Here is a 19,090-nt window from a genome sequence, read left to right as displayed (position 1 = left end):
GACTGTGTTGTCACCTTTTCTGCACCTCTCATAATTTCTTCTTCTTATTCTTCTCCTATGCTCCAATGAAAAAAAAAAATCTGAGCTTGCTTAATCTCTCTTCATAATCCAGTCCCTCAAGTCTCAGCAATGGGTCCCTGTGATTCTCTCTTGCACACTCTTTCTAGTGTAATGGCATTTTTCCTACGGCAGGGTGGCCAAAACTGAACACAATACTCCAAATGTGGCCCCACCAACACCTTGGTGCAATTCCATCAACAGCTGTCTGGCCTAATATCAATGCCTTATCTGTATGTTTAACCTCCTTCTGTCATCGCAACTATTTTTAAATTTTTATCAGTCCACTTTATAAAGGATAAAGGCAGAGGGATGAGGTTTATTGGTTATTGCTGAAATAATTGGATAATTCCACTAAACTGCCCTTGTTTTGTGCCCTGCAGGTTAACAGATTTGTTTTAAATGTGATAAGGACTTCTGCTTCCCCACGTTCTCAGGAATAAGAAGGTGTTATGGCACAGCGAGGAGAGCAACTGGCTCACAGTGCCTGAGACTTCGGTTCAATCCTGGTCGTGGTGCTGTCAGTGTGGATCTCCCCCTCGTGCCCATCTGAGTTTTTCCTGGTGCTTTGGTTTCCTCCCAGATCCCAAAGACGTGGGTTTTCGGTTAATCACGGCCCAGTGCATAGGTGAGTGGGGAGAGTTTATGGGAATATGAGGAGAATTTAAAAAATGGGATTAATGTAGGGTTAAATTAAATGAAAGGTTGATGATCAGCATGGGCATGATGATCATCAGCATAGATTCACTATAGATGGGCTGAAGGGCCTATTTCAATGCTTTATCTCTCCGGCTGCGACTCAGAGAGTTCCAGACCCCCACCTACTTCCAGGCAACAGCAATTTTTTCATCAGTCCTTCAATCATTAACTCAAAATTAGGGATCTCTCTGCTTAGGGAAATGTATCCTTTCTGCTCAACAGTCCAAATTCTCTCTTTATTTTATTTACCTCAAATTAAATCACTCTCCTTTGCCAAAGAAAACAACCCCAGCCTATTCAATTTATCCTTGAAGTTACATCCTCCAGTCCTGGACCCAACCTGATTAACTTTCTCTGTATCATCCCTGGTTACTTCACATTGTTCCTGCATTGTGGTGACTAACACTGTACACTGAACTCCAGTTGAGGCCTGACCAATGTTTTATTTAGTTCCAGAATAAAGTCTCTGCCTTTAACCAGTATAGATTGGTATCCCATGTTTGCTTTAACAACCTCATCCATCTTCTGAGGGAAGCTGAACGCCTTTTATGCTCACTTTGAAAGGAAGAATAAAACCACAGCTATGAGGATCCCTGAGGCATCCCTTGACCCTGTGATCTCTCTCTCAGAGTCTGATGTCAGGCTATCTTTCAAGAGGGTGAACCCTTGCAAGGCAGCAGGGCCCAGTGGGGTAACTGGAAAGGGCGTGAAAACCTGTGCCAACCAACTCGCGGGAGTATTCCAAGATATTTTCACTCTCATTGCTTCAGTCGGAAGTTCCTCCTGTGTAATCATAGCAGTGAAGGAGAAGAGCAGGGTGAGCTGCCTTAAAGACTATCATCCATCTGTGGTGATGAAATGCTTTGAGAGGTTGGTCAAAGCTGGAATCAACACCTGTCTCAGAAAGGACCTGGACCCACTAGAATTTGCCTATTGCAACAATAGGTCTGCAATAGACACGATCTCAATGGCTCTCCATGCAGCCTTGAATCACTCAGACAATGCAGATACCTATGCCAGGACATTGGCTATTGATTATAGCTCAGCATTTAACATTATCATTCCTACAATCCTGATCAAGAAGCTACACAACTTAGACCTCCATACCTCCCTCGGCGACTGGATCCTTCACTTCCTAACTATAATACCACAATCTGTGTGGATTAGAAATAACATCTCCACCTCACTGATGATCAACACTGGCTCTCTATGGGGATGTGTGCTTAGCCCACTGCTCTAGTCTCTCCACACCCATGCTCAAACAGCATCTATAAATTTGATGATGATACGACCATTGTTGGCAGAATTTCAGATGGTGACGAAAGGGCAAACAGGAGCGAGATATACCAGTTAGTTAAGTTGTGTCACAGCAACAACTTTGCACTCAACATCAGCAAGACCAAAGAGCTGATTGTGGAGTTCAGGAAGGGTAGGATGAGGGAACGCAAACCAATCCTCATAGTAGGATCAGAAGTGGAGAAAGTGAGCAATTTCAAGATTCTGGGTGTCAATATCTCTAAGCACCTAACCTGGAGGCAACATATTGATGCAGCTATAAAGAAGGCAAGACAGCAGCTATATCTCTATAGGAGTTTGAGGAGATTTGGTTTGTCATCTAAAACCATTGACAACTTCTACAAATGTACCATGGAAAGCATCACCACCTGTTATGGGAGGGGTGGTGTTACCACAATATCAAAATAAGTAGCAGAAACTTGTAAAATTAGTCAGCTTTATCATGGGTACCAGCCTCTGTAGCATCCTACACATCTTCAAGGAGCGGTGCCTTAGGAAGGTGGCATCCATCATTAAGGACCCCCACCACCTAGAACATGCCTTCTTCTCATTATTACCATTCAGAAGGAGGTACAGAAGCCTGAAGGCACACACTCAGCGATTCAGGAATAGCTTCTTCCCCTCTGCATCCAATTTCTAAACAGGCTTCGAATCCATGAAAACTACCTCTCTACCTTTTTTTAATTTCTGTTATCTTCCACTACTTATTTTAACTTTAACTATTTAATAGACATATATATACTTAATGTAACTCAGTCTTTTTCTCTGTATTTATTTATCATTATTTTTATTGTCCTGCTGCTGTAAAGTTGACAATTTTCACGACATATGCCAGTGATATTAAATGTGATTCTGATTCTGGGAATTGTAGATAAGCATTCAAGATGGCTGACTTCTCCTCCATTTCTTGCTACCTTACCAGCTCCTTGTGAACTTTTCTATCTAATTGTGTCGTTTCCAATAGCACTCTGGGTTAAATTTCATGTGCCACTTTTGTCAACCAATCCGCTGATGCTTTTCTGTAGCCCTGGAGTTTTCTTCTTCACCACCAGCCATTATTCATTATTGATCAAAGTTATCTTCCTCATGCTCAGATTCAAACATATCTTGTGGCCTTCCCTTCCTCTCCCAACATCCCCATCAGCCTCCCCCCCACCCCACCACTTGCCATTACCCACTTAAATTAAAACATTGAATTGAATTGACTTTATTACTCACATCCTTCAAATACATGATGAGTAAAAAACCTTTATGTTACGATTCCATTTAAATGTGCAATGTGCATTTCATAGTAATTTATAATAAGTATTATGTACAACAGGCTAGTCAATATAACATAAAAATACAGTAGCGTCAGCATGAATTAAACAGTTTGATGGCCTGGTGGAAGAAGCTGTCCCGGAGCCTGTTGGTCCTGGCTTTTATGCTGCGGTACCATTTCCTGGATGGCAGCAGCTGGAACAGTTTGTGGTTGGGGTGACGCGGGTCCCCAATGATCCTTCGGGCCCTTTTTACACACCTGTCTTTGTAAATGTCCTGAATAGTGGGAAGTTCACAACTACAAATGTGCTGGGCTGTCCGCACCACTCTCTGCAGAGTCCAGCGATTGAGGGAAGTACAGTTCCCATACCAGGCAGTGATGCAGCCAGTCAGGACGCTCTCAACTATGGCCTTATAGAAAGTTCTTAGAATTTGGGGGGGGGGGGCATACCAAACTTCTTCAACCTTTTGAGTTGAAAGAGGTGCTTTCAAAACTAAGTCTATTTGTTTGTTTTACTAAAGTTTGTCCCTTCTTCAGCCACCTGGTCTTGACATTCAGTGAGATTACCATCACCTAGAGCCCCAGCGTTAACCATCTGTGGATGCTTCAGTTTTTATGTCCAAAAACATGCAGATTGATATGCCATTGTAAGTTGTCTCTATAGAGGATAAGGGGTAAAATCTGGCAGGGAGTTAATAGAAATGCAAGGAGACTAAAATATGGGATTTGTGTAAAAAGGAGCTTTGGTGTGCAGGGTGGTGTGAAGGACCTGCTTCAATGCAGTATGTCTCTATCCATCTCTTTATGTCCATGTCTTTTCTTATTCCCTTCCATAAAGTGGCCTCTGGCACAATATCAGCCCGTGGGAGTATAGTTTGTGTTGCCATGAGCCAGGTGCCAATTTCTCTCCACCTTGCTGTCTGTTTCCTGTGATTAGTTGGACATGAAGTGAAATTGAATGATGTCTTGGAATAACATAAAAAGACAGAATTAAAGTAGGTACCAGGGCCATATTTATAAAAGAGTGCATCCTGCAGCTTATGATAATGCTATTCAAGGCAAAGCTAGCAGCTCTCCATCATATCTGGCAGACTTCAATGAGGTTTGCCCGTTACCATGGCAATCCAAGGCCCACTTGGTCTTATTTTGAGAGATTACCATATTTGAATGTTTTCTTCTGAGAGGTTTGCTACACAGTTTCTTTGGGTATGGAATTTATGAAGGAGCAGTGAATTAAATTGGCAAGAAAATAAGGACCTTAACTTTGTCTACCCAGTAATGAGCTACAAGGTCAGGCTTTGCAATATTGGGATAGCATAGGCTGAACTGGCCCAATGGCCTCAGTACTATTTGGAACAGGCTTTTAAGTGCATGTCTTTCATCTTGATACACCCAGTTCATCGCTCCCACACTGTACTTTGCCCAGTATTTACCATTACTGATATGGCTCAGTAAAAACGTTTAATCATAGTGCTCCGTTGGCGTTCTTGCTCCACGCATACATAACAGCCTCCTTCTGTGCTAATTCATTCAATGATTCTATGAGGGAAAACTGATTGTCTGATTCTGTTAAGCAACAGTGAATGCATAGCGTGAGACAGTCCCTCTCTCAGCAGTTTTAATTTCATTCCAAAGACCCAAGCATTAATAAAAAAACCCGTTCTATACTGCAAAGTGCTGCTGTAATGCCAGAGGAGGTTTCTTTTAGATCGAATAAAGCTCCCTGTTTCTCACCTCCACCAAAGTTCTACCACCAGGCACACACTTCACTATTGAATTTCTGCATTTCAAAAGCATCACTCCCTCTGCAACCCCCTGATGTTTCAGTAAAGATTCTCTGTCATATTAAAGCACTTTCTCTTGCTACTGCAGATGCATGACCTGATCTCCATGTCTTCCCAACCCAACACATTCAGTCTACTGATCCACTTGCACTTCTTCCAAACCAGAGTACTGCGTTCAATGTTCACAGTGCATTCTCCTCTACAACGGAGGGCCCAAAAGCAAGTTGGGTAATGTTTTGTGGATCACAGGGATTCAAACTAAGAACATAGAACATAGAACAGCACAGGACAGGAGAAACCCTTCAGCCCATAATGTTGCATCCAATCAATCAAACAAATGGCTTTGAATGAATCTAATCTCTCTCTCCTGCACATTGATCTTCACTTCGCTCCATAGTCACGTGCTGATCTAAGAGTTGCTAAAATGCTCCTATACTATTTGCCTCCACCACCACCCCAGCAGCACATTCCGGTCACCCACTCCTCTCTGGATAAAAATAACCTGCCTGGCACATCTCCTTTATACTTTTCCTCCTCTCACCTTAAATACATGATCTCTAGTACAGGACATTTCAGTCATTGGAGAAACGTACTGGCTGTCTGCTCTATTGATGCTTTGCATAATTTTATAGACTTCTGTCAATTCTCTATTCAGCCTCCGCTGCTGTAGAGAAAACAGCCCCAGCTTGTCCAACCTCTCCTCATAGCACCTATCCTGAAAACCAGGTAAATCTCCTCTGCACCGTTCCGAAACCTTCATATCATTCCTGTAATGAGGTGACAAGAATTGAACGCAATAGCCTTACTGTGGCTTAGCCAGAGTTTTATGAAGCCGAAACATAACTCCCAGGCTCTTGGACTCAACTAATGAAGCCTGGTATGCCATACACGTTCCTTACCACCCTATCAGCTTGTGCAGCCGCTTTTAAGGAGCCATGCACCTGGATCCCAAGATCCCTCTGTTCATCAACACTGTTAAATATCCTGTCATTAATTGTGTACTCTCCGTTAATGTTGGATCTCCCAGAGTGCAGAGCCTCACACTTGACCAGACTAAACTGTATCTGCAACTTCTCTGCCCATATCTGTAGCTGATCCATATCTGGCTTCATCTTTTGGCAATTTTCTATCAATTATTGTGTCATCCATAAACTTATTCACCCACCCTATCATATTCTGGTGTGATATGTGATAAAAAGCAGAGGCGATAGTGCGGATCCCTGCAGAACACTACAAGCTACAGACCTCCATCCAGAATAAGTCTTATCCAGTACTAACTTCTGTCTTCAATGAACAAGCCAAATTTGGATCTGATCAGCCATGTCACTGGGGCTTGCATGTATCTTAATTTTCTGTATAAGCCTATCACTCAGTATTTTTTGAATGCTTTACTCAAATCCACGTATCGGCCTATGTATGTCAGCGTTACTCTGAGCGTTTTATTGCCCACCATTTTAATCCCCCATCCCATTCCCACTCTGATCTCTGCTCTGTTGCAATGAGGCCCAATGCAAGCTTAAGAAACAGCTCCTCATCTCCTCTCTGGATGCAATACATGCTCAATAGTGAATTCTCAGACTTCAGGCAACCCTCTTAATCTGTCGGTAAAACAATTGACTATTTCTGCTCTAAGTTATCCATGTGTGTTGATGGCCCGGTTTTTCTCTCTCCATTAGTACATCTCACCTGCTGGGCACATTCCACAGCCCTGCTATAAGCAACACAGCATGGTCAGTCTCGTAATCACCCTCTAGCTGACTCATTAATCCATTTGACTTGTTTCACCCTGTCACAAATATTCCTGTTATTCTTTCCATTCCTTCCCTGCAACTTAGAATTATCCCTCTGTGATGCTATTTTGCTTGTTGAGTATTTCTGGTATTTTCTGTTTTTTTTAGAACAGTACAACACAGGAACAGGCCCTTCAGCCTACAATAGATTTTATCTCAGATTTGCAGCGTCTGCAGATATTTTTGATTATTGTAGAAAATACCATGTTAATATTTCAAAGAAACATGCATCATTTATTCTTGACTAATATTGATCCCTTACTCCACACCAAAGCAGCCTATTAACCAATTGCTATTGTTTTGCCTTTAGTGGGAGTTTGCTATGCATTAATTATTTCCATTATTAGAATATAATGGCCTACAATGGTAGTATTTCATTGGCCAAAATAAAAGCCAGGACACACAGTATATACACAGTAGGCTGGGCCATATCTGTGAGAAGAGAAACAGAGTGTATGTTCCTTCATCACAACTGGGAAGGAGGCAAAGGGAGCTTGTGTAGCTCTAGGGAAAGTGGAGCAAGTTTTCTCTGAAAGGGTAAAACTGAGGTAGCCATGACATAATGACTGGTGGAGATTTATTCACAGAACAGATAGCCTTGTTTCAAGGTTAAGTGTTAATTGTCATAACACCAGTACAGCGAGTTACAAATACCATGAAAACCTGCTTGTAGCAGCATCACATGCAACACACAGAAGCTATGTAGGTTAGACATAGTTCTGTAGCTTACCCCCAGAAAAAGTGTGTTAAATTGCAAGGAATATGCCCTAAAGCAGCTTTGGTTATGTCAGCAGCAGTTAGATGCTAGCTGTGCAACGCTAGTTGTAGAGGATCATAAACATGAGAGATTCTGCAGATGCTGGAAATCCAAAGCAGTACACACAAAATGCTGGAGGAATTCAGCAGGTCAGGCAGCATCTATGGAAATGAGCAAACTGCCGAAGTTTCAGGCCAAGACACTTCTTCAGGACTGGAAAGGAAGGAAGAAGATTCCAGAGTAAAAAAGGGGAGGGGAGGGAGGATAGAAAGATGATGATGGGTGAAGCTAAGTAGGTGAGAAAAATAAAGGGCTCAAAGATTTCCTCTTGTACTTACCCACCACCCCGTAAGCCTCTGCATCCGACACATCATTCTCTTCAACATCCACAATCTTCAAAGCGATCCTACCACCAAGCATATCTTCATCCCCCTCCCGCTTTTGCTTTCCACGGGGATCGCTCCCCCTGTGATTCCACTGTCCATTCATCCCTCCCTACTAATCACCCTCCTGGCACTTATTCCTGCAAGCTACCTGTCCATACACCTCCTCCCTCACCTCCACTCAGGGCCCCAAGCCATGCTTCCAGGCGAGGCAACACTTCACCTGTGAATCGGTTGGGGTTGTCTATTGCATCCGCTCTCCAAGTGGCTTCCTCTACATTGGTGAGACCCGTCATAAATTGGGAGACTGCTTTGTCAAGTAGACACCTGGCCTCTGGGAGGCAGAGGTCAGGTTTCTGCACAACAATACCACTCTTGTTAGTGCGTTTGATGCCAAGGTTGGGGACTGGAGAATCTCAAATTAACCAGAGGGTAGGTTTGAATACAAGATTGGGTAGGTCAAGAGAGACACCATTCAATTAGAAGTTAGCATCGAATAGATCTATAGATAACTCTTCTTAACCAGCTTCCTTAGTCTCCGCCCCATTTCCAAAGAGTCTTCACCCTGAAGTGTCAACTCTGCTGAACATTTACAGTATCTTCTGTTTATATTTGCACCATTCCTAATTGTTCAGTGGCTAAGAATGACATTTCATCAAGTCACAGACAGAGCAGGAGGCATCCGTGTTCATAATCTGACCAAATAATAGGGCGTGTTTCTCCAGAAGATACATGGATTCTGCCTCAGGTAGGAATAGACTCTTTTGCCTGTGATGCTTTTACCAACCATGATGCCAAACTAAACAAATGCCATTTACCTGGAGATGGTCTATATCCCTTCATACCCTATCTATTGATGTGCTAGTTTAAATGGCTCTTAAGCATTACTATTGAATGTATTTTCGCCATTTCCCCTGACAAAACTTACCAGACACCTACTGTTCTCTGTGTGAAAAAGTTGCCCTGCACATCCCCTTTCAACTTTCCCTCTCTCATTACCCTCCAGCATTTAATTTTTTCAACCTGGGAAAATGCTTTGAACTATCTACCAAATCTATACCTCTTATGATTTTATGCCTCTGACATCTCAGAGAAAACAATCTCTCCTTAAAGCTAAGATTGCCCCTTATCTGGGTTATTCCAAGTGGAGGCAGGAAATCAGCCTCCATTTAGCAGGGAGATTAGGTTTGTGTTTGTGGGTTCCTTCTGGAGTCTAACAAGGCTCCCAGGCTGTGAAATTCACTTGCTGAACCAGAGCTAGATTAACCCAGCCTAAGGACAATGAACCAACCATGATCAGTGGGTGGTTGATTCAGATGTAAGCATGGATTTTTATTGATTTGATTAACTAGGTTGAAGTGCTTTTAATTTTGTGTACATGTTTCGCAATCTTTTAGCTTTTAGAATTTATTTTAATATGTTGAATTTTTTAGCAGGTCCCAAATGACTGCAACTGTGGTCAAAGGTTCATGCAAGTGTTCACTGCTGGGCTTTACTGGTTCTGAGAGAGGTGGCACAGTGATACAATACAATGCCACAGCTCTGGAGGCCCAGGTTTGATCCTGATCTCCAGCACTATCTGTGCGGAATTTCCATATTCTTTCTGTTAATGTCAGCTGAAGACCGAAGCTGATCATTGACTTCAGGAAGAGAGGCAGAGTACATGCAGCTGCTTGTATCAGTGGTGCCAAGGTGGAGGTCGTTGGTAGTTTCAAGATCCTAGGTGGAAGCATCACCAACAACTTGTTACGGCCACATAAACGCTTCGGCCAAGAAGGAATACCAGCACTTCTACTTCCTCCGTAGGCTAAGGAAATTCGGCATGATCCCAAAGACCCTCACCAAATTTAAGTGATGCACCATAGAAAGCATCCTGCCCAGATGCATCACAGCTTGGTATGGCAATTGCTCCATCCAAGAAGACAAGAAATTGCAGAGATGTGGACAGTCAATCATGAAAACTAGCTTCCCCTCCATCTGCATTTCCACTCTCTCTGGAAAGCAACCAACACAATCAAAGACCCTTCCCTTGCTGTACATTTTCTCCCCCCCCCCCCCATCAGGCAGAAGATACAAAAACTTGAAAACATATATGTACCATCAGACTCAAGGACAGCTTATATCCTGCTGTTTCAAGACTTTTGAATAGAGCTCATGAAATAACGATGAACTCTTGATCTCCGATTCTACCTTGTCATGGTCTTTGCATTTAATTTACCTACTTGCACTGCAGTTAACCTGTAAGTGTAAATTTTCCTTTTGTACAACCCTGGTGTACTTACATATAGAATGATCTATGTGGATGGCATGCAGACCAAAGCTTTTCACTGTATAAGACCATAAGACATAGGAGCAGAATTAGGACATTTAGCCTATCAAGTCTGCTCCACCATTCCATCATGGTTAATTTATTATCCCTCTCAACCCCATTCTCCTGCCTTCTCCCCATAACGTCTGACACCCTTATTAATCAAGAACCTATTAACTTCTACTTTAAATAAACTCAGTGACTTGGCCTCCACAGCTGTCTGTGGCAATGAATTCCACAGATGCGCCATCCCCTGGCTAAAGAAAATTCTCCTCATCCGTATTCTAAAGGGACATCCTTGTATTCTGAGGCTGTGCCCTCTGGTCTCGGTACATGTGAATAATAAAATAATTACCAATTAAAAATTGACTTCACAGGTTTTCTCTGAGTGCTCCTGTTTCCTCCCATATCCTACAAATGCACAAATTGGTAGGTTCATTGTCCACTGGAAGTCACTGTGAGTCTGTAGATGAGAAATGGAATCTTGAGGAAGTTGATTAGAACATGGGGAGGATAAATCTGGTTGTGTACAATTGAGCGGATGATGGTCAGCACAGATTTAGTGGACTGAAAGGCATCGCACTATGACAGGGTCATTCTATCGTGCCTGCAAGCAGAGAACTTGACTATCCTTTTCCCGCCACTGTTTGTATGTTTTCCCTGTGACCACATGGGTTTCCTTCAGGTGCTCTAGTTTCCTCCCATAGTCCAAAGGCATGCCAGTTGGTAGCTCAATAGATCATTTGAAATTGTCCCATGATTAAGTTAGGCTTAAATCGGGGGATTGCTGGACGGCATGGCTTGAAGGGCTGAATCTGCACTATATCTCAATAACTGAACAAATAAATAAATAGACAGATAGATAGTTAAATAAATACATAAATAAATTCAAGTCAGTGACCACAGGGCAGCAGATTTGCCCCAGTGCTTTGATATGTCATTCGCTGAACTTGCTCATCACTTCTTCATGGTGTGTGAATGTTCTACCTGCTGCTACGGTGCACAGCCCAGGAGCAGACCCCTCTGTGTTTCAATTCTTGGACTACTGACATAACTTAAGCCCACCTTGGTGACCAATCACTTCAGTCCTTGAGTTGTAATTGAGGCCTGGAACTCAAAATTGCTTATGAATACTACCAAGCAGGCTGTCGCCACCTTGATGCCTGGGAAGTTTCATACAGCTGTGGGTGGTTCGCTACCATGCTTCAAAACACAGCGAAAAGTCAACTACACTGGAGTGGGACTATAGATCAGCCAAGTGAAGGGCATTGGTCCATTTAATTTTGTCATGTCAAGTGGCCCAGTCAGCTTGCTGGAATTAACGATTTTGTGTTGGCAATGCCAGCTCACGCTTCTGATTAGGATGTTCAATATAACTAATAAAATAGTCCAATGTCTATGTCAGAGCATCATTACTGGAGCAGAAAATTTTGGTCCATTAAATCCACACTGACCATCAACCTCTCATTTATACTAATCCTTTATTAATCTCATGTTTCCATTCTCCCCACATTCTCATCATATCCCCTCCCCCCCCAGATTCTACCACTCATCTCCATACCAGGGGCAATTTACAGCGGCTAATTAACCTACAAATCGTTATGTCTTTAGGATGGGAGAAGAAACCAGTGCACTGCATTGGAAATCCATGCAGTCAGAGGGGGCAAGTGCAAACTCCCTTTCTACAAGCCTGCAACTGTGGCAATATCCACAGGCAACTGGCTGGCAGAAGGTATTGCAATACTGATAAAGGGCCTCAGAACTGAACCATTAACTGGTTCCTCTTCCATTTATAAAGATTGATCTGCACTCATAGAGTCATGCAACATGGGAACAGTCCCTTCAGCCCACTCGGCTCATGCCAACCAAGATTCACACCTAAGCTAGTCCCATTTACCCACATTTGGCCTATATCCCTCTGAACCTTTCCTATCCATTTACCTGTCCAAGATTTTTTTTAAATGTTCTTAATGTACCTTCCTCAACCACTTCCTCTGGCAGTTCATCTATATACTGACCATTCTCTAGGTGAAAATGTTTCCCCTCAGGTTTCTATTAAATCTTTCTCCTCTCAGCTTGAACTTTATGCCCTCTAGTTTTTGATTCCCCAGTCCTGTGAAAAAGACTGTGCTCATTTATCCTTTCTGTGCCTCTCGTGGTATTATACACCTCTGCAAGAGACGTGCATTACTTTCCATCATGGAGATCTGAAAATTTGCTGTGAAAGTAATGGGTATTCCTGATATCTGAATAAACACCCATCCAAACCAGGCTATTTAATTTAAACATGTAAGAAATGTTCCATATTGCATTTGTGTCCATTAACTTAAAAACATAATGATGACAGGGACTCTCCTGATAAACTCTACACATTGGTAACTTGTGTTTCTTGTGTGTATATATCTAGATTTGCCTGTATTTATTTAAAATATATATTGAGGATAAGGCCTCATCACAATGATAACCTACATGCCAGGTAGATTATGCAAAGGCTTATAGAGTCAACTTTGATGAAAACTGAAATATAAGTTGTTTAATTTATAAACAGTAACTTGACTTCGAAAAGAAAGAGGACATTTGGTCACAATCTGCACACCATGAACAAGGCTACCATTTTCATTTCAGATTGACAAGTAATTGGATTTAAGTTCTCCTGGTAGGATTTGAACCTGGATCAATTGGAGCAGTGATGCATGGATCCAGTTAAAAATCCTGTAACATCAACACCAGCACCTTATTTGTGGATATTGTGTACTTCTGGCATCTTTTACCTTGTCTCCTCCCTCTCTGAATTGAAGTCTGAATTCATCTGCAATCCAGACAGAAGTCAGGATTATCACCGGTTTTTCAGGTGAAGTGATGCACCTGCCAGAAACAGCCTCCTGAAGTACTGACTGAAGTAATTTCAGTCATTTGAATTTACTTTTGGCACAGCAGCCATTTCCTTCTTAACAACCGTGGGCGGCTAATTCAATTACAAATGAACACAGATGCCTCTAGGAAGGTAAGAGCTGGAGACTACAGGTTAAATGGAGAAGAGAACAGGTAGGTTTGATCTCAACAAAAATTATTGCCACACTTCTTAATTCCTTGCTTTTCAACTTAGAGATTGTTACATACCTGTGGCGGTGGGAATGGGAGTGTGTGGAGCTGCATAAATTTTCCCATCCAATGTATATAGCTTAGAAATACTCATAGAATGCAGAACAGTACAGCACACTGACAATATCTGCACAAAATATTTTACCAAACTAAACTAGATCTCTTCTGCCTGCATATGATCCATATGATTCCATTCATGTATCTAATTGAAAGCCTCTTAAATGTCACTACCGTATCTGTTCTCATCATTACTCCTGGCAGCATGTTCCAGCTACCTACTGCTCTGTGAGGAAAGCAGCTTGGCACATCTCCTTTAAACCTTCTCCCTCTCAAGTTAAATGTAGTCCTCCACTTTGGGAAATTTATTCTGACTGCCTGTTCTATCTATGTCTCTCATGATTTTATGAACTTTTATCAGATCTCCTCTCAGCCTCCTAAACTTCTGGGAAAACAGCTGAAGTTTGTCCAACTCCTCTTTACAGCTCATACCTTCTAATCCAGACAGCATTCTACTACAGCTCTTCTGTACGCTTTCTAAAGCTTCCACTCCTTTGGATACTGATACGATTAGAGAGCATATCTGATGAGGATAGACATGAGTGAGCTAGGCCTTTCTCTTTGAAGTGAAGGAGAATGAGAGACGACTCAATATGTGATAAAAGGCATAGATATACTGGACAGACAGAGACTTTTTCCCAGGGTGGAAGTGGCTAAAACAAGGTGCCATAATTTTAAGGTGATTAAAGGGAAGTATAGGGGAATGTCAGAGGTAAGTTTTCTTACACAGAGTGGTGGGTACGTGGAACATACTGCCAGGGGTAGTGGTGGAGGCTGATACTAAGGGACATTTAAGAAACTCTTAGACAGGCACATGGATGACAGAAAAAAAGGGAGGGTTATGTAGGAGGGAAGTGTTAGATTAATCTTAGAATGGGTTCAAAGATCAGCACAATATCGTGGGCCAAAGGACCTGTAATATTCAATGTTCTATGCTCATTCTATCCCTCCTATAATAGGGCAACCAGAATTGCACACAAAACTCCAAGTGCAGCCTAACCAAAGTTTAATATTGCTGCTGCAAGGCTTCCTCACTCTTACACTTCCATATGACTGGGTCTTCTCTGCTATCATCACCAAGATCCTTTCTCACTACTCTACCTCTCCTCCTGATACTGGCTATCTTCCCTCTCCACACTCAGTCCTATTACAAGATGTCAATCCTAATTGTCAACCCCATAGATGCTGCTCAACTGGCTGAGTTCCTCCAGTATCTGCTGTCTCATGTTCCTCCTTCTCTGTTATCATTGCATGCTGCCAGGAATTCTCTCAGCAGATCTGGGAAGAGAAGCATTGGATTGCATCTCACTCTCCCAAGTTGTTTTTCTGGAAATTCAGAATTCCTTATTTTTACTCTGCCCACTGTTTGAGGATTAACTGGGTTTCAGGAATAGCCTGGAATTGAAGACATTGGAATGGGGTGGGCAGGAAATCATTGGGAAATTAAAAGACAACTGTGTGTTTTTCTTTGGGTTATTTTACTCCAAGTTATAAAAATGCAGAAGATCGAGGAGAAAAGGTAGAACATAGAACTTAGAAAACCTACAGCACAATATAGGCCCTTTAGCCCACAATGCTGTGCCAAACATGTACTTACTTTAGAAATTATCTAGGGTTATTCGCCCTCTATTTTTCTAAGCTCCATGTACTGATCCAAGAGTCTCTTAAAAGACCCTATTGTATCCTCCTCCACCACCACTGCTGGCTGCTCATTCCACGTACTCACCACTCTCTGCGTAATATACTTACCCCTGACATTAACCCTGTACCTACTTCCAGGGTAGTAGGAAGTACCTTAAAACTGTGCCCTCTCATGTTAGTCATTTCAGCCCTGGGAAAAAGCCTCTGACTATCCACATGATCAATGCCTTCCATCATCTTATACACCTCTATCAGGTCACCTCTCATCGTCTGTCACTCCAAACAAAAAAGGTCAAGTTCATTCAACCATAGAAACTTGGCCAAAGGTCAAAAGTCAGCAGTTAGATGCTAATAGAACTTTTTCTCTTTCCTACTGGCTTTGGATTGCAAGTGTGAACAGGTCTGGTGACCAGTGGCTGGATCCTGGCGAGCAGGGCATTTGGGGTTGTTGATAAACTAATAGCCAACAGAGACATGATGTGGCAAATGATCTTCCACTGCACCTTAACAATTTTATAGTAAAAAGCTTTATGTTTCTTTGCTCACAGAACGCCATTAGTAATGCAGCATTTATTTCCCATCTGTAATTGTTCCTTACCTGAGAGAACAGTTTAGAATAACTTGATGATATTCTGGAGTCAAATATATCGACCCAAGATCCGTAGCGTAATTCTTCATGGAAAGGGCTCTTCAGCCTAACTTGTCGATGCCAACCATGGTGCCCACCAAGCTAGTCCCATTTGCCTGTATTTTACTATTATCTTTCTAAACCTCTCCTACCATGTACTTATCCAAATGTCTTTTGAATGTTGTTATTAGAATGGCCTCAAACACTTTCTCTGGCAGCTCATTGCACAAACCCACCACCCCTGCAGGAAGAAGATGCCATTTAAATTTTTCCCCTCTCACTGTAAACCTATATCCTTTGGACTTTAGTTCCCCTTCCCAGGAAAAAAAGACTTTTTACACTCACGCTATCTTTGCCTCTCCTGATTCTACACATCTCGATAACGACAGCTGTCAGTATTCCATGAAGAGTCAAAGCCCAGTCTCTCCCTGTAACTCAGACCATCAAGTGTGGGCAACGTTCTTGTCAATCTTGCCTGCACTTTTGAAGCATAGCCTCAATTGTGACGGGGAATCCTGACAGCAAATTTAAACAGAGTCATAGAACAGGCCCTTCTGCGCACCCTGTCTATACGCACCATCGTTTCCATCTATACAAATCCCATTTACCAGCACTTGGATCACAGCCTACTATTTCTTGGCATTGCAAATGTTCATTTAGACACTTTTTAGATGTGAGAATATACCCGCCTTCCTCACTCCCCCGAGCAGTGTGTTCCAGATTCCAACCACCAACTGGGTGAAACAATTTTTCCTCACATCTCCTCTAAACATTTTACCACTTAGCCTTACACTAAACCTACATGTTTCAGCTTTACACACTTTTGTTGTGTGGAAATATTTCCTACTATTTACCCTGTCCACGTTCCTCGTAATTTTGTACACCTCTGTCAGGTCCCCTACAGTCTCCTCCACTCCATAGTAAACAAACACACCCTGTCCATTCTCTCCTCCTACCTGTAACATCCCTGTGAATCTCCTCTGCACTCTCTTCAGTGCAATTATATACTTCCTACTGTACAGTGACCAATACTACACACTGTAACCCAGCTGTGTCATAGCCAATGTTGAATAAAGTTGTAGCATAACCTCCCTGGTCTACTATTCTCTGACCTACCTCACTTCTTAGTGGAGATGCCTCACAGCTCCATCAGCAAGGGTTCCACCCTGACCACAGGTATTGTCCACGTGGAGTTTGAACATCACGGGTAAACTCCTCCCAACCGCTGAGCACATCAACATGAAATGCTCTTGTAGGAAAGCAGCATCCATCATCAAAGATCCTCACCACCCAGGCCATGCTCTTTTCTTGATGTGGCCATCAGGTAGAAGATACAAGAGTTTCAGGACTCACACCACCAGGTTCAAGAACAGTTATTACCCCTTAATCATCAGGCTCTTGGCAAAAGGGGATAACTACACTTACTTGCCAATCCATTGAGATAGAAACATAGAAACATAGAAAATAGGTGCAGGAGTAGGCCATTCGGCCCTTTGAGCCTGCACCGCCATTCAGTATGATCATGGCTGATCATCCAACTCAGAACCCTATACCTGCTTTCTCTCCATACCCCCTGATCCCTTTCGCCACAAGGACCATATCTAACTTCCTCTTAAATATAGCCAATGAACCGGCCTCAACTGTTTCCTGTGGCAGAGAATTCCACAGATTCACCACTCTCTGGGTGAAGAAGTTTTTCCTCATCTCAGTCCTAAAAGGCTTCCCCTTTATCCTTAAACTGTGATCCCTCGTTCTGGACTTCCCCAACATCGGAAACAATCTTCCTGCATCTAGCCTGTCCAATCCCTTTAGAATTTTATACGTTTCAATAAGATCCCCCCTTAATCTTCTAAATTCCAGTGAGTATAAGCCTAGTCGATCCAGTCTTTCTTCATATGAAAGTCCTGCCATCCCAGGAATCAATCTGGTGAACCTTCTCTGTACTCCCTGTATGGCAAGAATGTCTTTCCTCAGATTAGGGGACCAAAACTGCACACAATAATCTAGGTGCGGTCTCACCAAGGCCTTGTACAACTGCAGTAGAACCTCCCTGCTCCTATACTCAAATCCTTTTGCTATGAATGCCAACATACCATTTGTCTTTTTCACCGCCTGCTGTACCTGCATGCCCACCTTCAATGACTGGTGTACAATGACACCCAGGTCTCGTTGCATCTCCCCTTTTCCTAATCGGCCACCGTTCAGATAATAATCTGTTTTCCTGTTCTTGCAACCAAAGTGGATAACCTCACATTTATCCACATTAAATTGCATCTGCCACAAATTTGCCCACTCACCTAACCTATCCAAGTCACCCTGCATCCTCTTAGCATCCTCCTCACAGCTAATACCGCCACCCAGCTTCGTGTCATCCGCAAACTTGGAGATGCTGCATTTAATTCCCTCGTCTAAATCATTAATATATATTGTAAACAACTGGGGTCCCAGCACTGAGCCTTGCGGTACCCCACTAGTCACTGCCTGCCATTCTGAAAAGGTCCTGTTTACTCCCACTCTTTGCTTCCTGTCTGCCAACCAATTCTCTATCCACATCAATACCATTCCCCCAATACCATGTGCTTTAAGTTTGCATACTAATCTCCAGTGTGGGACCTTGTCAAAAGCCTTTTGAAAATCTAAATATACCACATCCACAGGCTCTCCTCTAATTATTCTACTAGTTACATCTTCAAAAAAATCTATAAGATTCGTCAGACATGATTATCCTTTCACAAATCCATGCTGACTTTGTCCGATGATTTCACCTCTTTCCAAATGTGCTGTTAACTGACTTTAGCATCTTTGATAACCGACTCTAGCATTTTCCCCACCACCGATGTCAGACTAACCGGTCTATAATTCCCTGGTTTCTCTCTCCCTCCCTTTTTAAAAAGTGGGGTTACATTAGCCACCCTCCAATCCTCAGGAACTAATCCAGAATCTAAGGAGTTTTGAAAAATTATCACTCATGCATCCACTATTTCTTGGGCTACTTCCTTAAGCACTCTGGGATGCAGACCATCTGGCCCTGGGGATTTATCTGCCTTTAATCCCTTCAATTTACCTAACACCACTTCCCTACTAACATGTATTTCCCTCAGTTCCTCCATCTCACTAGACCATCGGTCCCTTACTATTTCCGGAAGATTATTTATGTCCTCCTTAGTGAAGACAGAACCAAAGTAGTTATTCAATTGGTCTGCCATGTCTTTGTTCCCTATGATCAATTCACCTGTTTCTGACTGTAAAGGACCTACATTTGTCTTGACCAATCTTTTTCTTTTCACGTACCTATAAAAACTTTTACAGTCAGTTTTTATGTTCCCT

The 19,090-nt window shown here is 42.5% G+C and overlaps 1 protein-coding gene across 2 annotated transcripts in view; it reads right to left on the bottom strand.

Moving 5' to 3' along the window:
* LOC140733139 (leucine-rich repeat and fibronectin type-III domain-containing protein 2) overlaps positions 1–19,090 on the bottom strand; it is a 159,046-nt gene that overhangs the window by 30,629 nt on the left and 109,327 nt on the right. The window lies entirely within an intron of this gene.

The sequence above is a fragment of the Hemitrygon akajei genome, chromosome 9 (assembly GCF_048418815.1).
Source record: "Hemitrygon akajei chromosome 9, sHemAka1.3, whole genome shotgun sequence".
Classification (NCBI taxonomy): domain Eukaryota; kingdom Metazoa; phylum Chordata; class Chondrichthyes; order Myliobatiformes; family Dasyatidae; genus Hemitrygon; species Hemitrygon akajei.
This window is presented reverse-complemented; position numbering and strand designations above follow the sequence as displayed.